Below are 2,199 nucleotides of genomic sequence, written 5' to 3'. Positions count from 1 at the left end.
TTTTAATCCTTGACAATCCACTTGTTTAACCAGTCATTAGCCGTACTCTGGAAAAACTCGTATTTAAAAATTTGGCCAGAAAACTCGTTCTTCAAATATCGATCGATTTAAATGACTCTCAGCTTGGCACATAAATAAAAAACACACAAAAAAAAACCCCAAAAAATCCAAGACAACTCTCAAACCTGGGACTTTGTGAAGGACCAGGTTTGAGAGTTTTTGCCAAGATAGAATCAATCGATATTTGAAAGTCGAGTTTTCTAGCCAAATTTTTTTAATACGGGTTTTTTTTCCAGAGCACTGCAGTTAACTGGTTAATTACGGCAACTCAACAGGCCATCACACACCATGCACAATATTCCAATTATACAAAAGCTCTTGGAACATACCAAACAATTCATTCACCCGACAATATTATGATACGTATTGCTCTAAGCGTCGACTTTCATTGGCTAGTTGTGTTTACGTCATCGATCTAAGGTGTGTGATCTTTCCGATCAGGTGCTACACTTCATGCTTGATCGGTCACTATCACTCCCAGTGAAGAACAGCGTGGCTTCATTTCTTTCTCGCGTGCTTGCAATATGTATTCAGTTTAAAAGGCATGGTTTCACGGATTTACTGTTTCTGAAATCGAATTCCGTTTGTTTTTTTTTATTCAAAGGTATGTGAAAGTATCATTGTTATTGTTATATTAAATTTGTTCTTAGCTTTAATTTTTAGTCGTTTTTTTATCTTATATTTTTACTTACGTTGTCCCTTGAGCAGTGTGCTTTTAATTTGAAACCAAGCGATAACCTATACCTGAAATAGAACAAAACATAAGATGTACGATATGTTAATAAATTAGACATTGACATTCATAGGAAGCGTTAAGCAGGAATTCACCTTTGTTTCTGTATGATGAAAAGGACATCAACTTTCTACCCTTTGGATAAGACGCGCTGTTCAATGCAAACCACTTTCCGCTTATATTCAACACATGGAGTAAAGAGTTAGAGGAATTTTATCATTCTATCACTTATATCATCAATATCATCATCAACAACATCATCATCTTCAACATCATCATCATCATCATCATCACCATCATCATCATCATCATCATCATCATCACCAACAACAACATTAACATTATTATTATTATTATTATTATTATTATTATTATTATTATTATTATTATTATTATCAATATCATTATCATTATTATTATTATTATTATTATTATTATTATTATTATTATTATTATCACCATAATCATCATTATCGTTATAACTGTTATCAATTATCTTCTTCTTCATCATCATCATCATCATCATCATCATCATCATCATCATCATCATCATCATCATCATCATCATTATTATTATTATTATTCCTACTTTCGCTACTACTACTACTACTACTACTACTACTACTACTACTGCTACTACTACTACTACAACCTCTACTACTACTACTACTACTACTACTACTACTACTACTACTTGTATTATTATTATTATTATTATTATCATTATTGTTATTATTATTATTATTATTATTTCATTATTGTTATTATTATTGTTATCATTATTATCATTATTATTATTATTACTATTATTATTATTATTGTTGTTATTATTATTATTATCATTATTGTTATTATTATTGTTATCATTATTATCATTATTATTATTATTATTATTATTATTATTATTATTATTATTATTATTATTATTATCATCATCATCCTCATCATTATTATTATTACTATTATTATTATTATTATTATTATTATTATTATTATTATTATTATTATTATTATTATTGTTATCATTATGATTATGATTATCACCATCATACTCCTCATTATTATTATCAGTATCATTATTATTATCATCATCATCATCATCATCATCATCATCATCATCATCATCATCATCATCATTATCTTCATCATCATTACTGACACGCCAATCCTCGATTCTACCTGTTGGTCTATTCTAAACATAAGAATAAATTCTTCATTGATTGTAAATATGGTGTTTCAGAACACTTGATATTACCTTAGATCTTTTCCTTTTTTTTCATGTACTAGGGGAGAACCCCCAATATTTGAGGAGAACATGAAGTCGTCTAATATATTTATTATACTACTGTATTGTGGAATTTAACTTTGGTCAAGACAATTCTTTTGAGCCATCAACGATCAAAATA

At 28.1% G+C, this 2,199-nt stretch overlaps 1 protein-coding gene across 2 annotated transcripts in view; it reads left to right on the top strand.

The window, feature by feature from the left end:
- The first annotated feature begins 530 nt into the window (after positions 1 to 530).
- Positions 531 to 2,199, top strand: part of LOC144972824 (sodium/calcium exchanger 1-like) — a 61,569-nt gene continuing 59,900 nt past the window's right edge. For both annotated transcript variants that reach the window (XM_078914503.1, XM_078914502.1), the window contains exon 1: positions 531 to 664. The gene's annotated coding sequence lies outside the window, so the exon portion shown is untranslated. The remainder of the gene's footprint in view (positions 665 to 2,199) is intronic.

Source organism: Berghia stephanieae, chromosome 5 (assembly GCF_034508935.2).
Source record: "Berghia stephanieae isolate SIO BIC M18660-M18661 chromosome 5, UCSD_Bste_1.3, whole genome shotgun sequence".
NCBI classification, from domain to species: domain Eukaryota; kingdom Metazoa; phylum Mollusca; class Gastropoda; order Nudibranchia; family Aeolidiidae; genus Berghia; species Berghia stephanieae.
The sequence above is the reverse complement of the archived record's forward strand: the minus strand, read 5'-3'. Positions and strand labels throughout refer to the sequence as shown.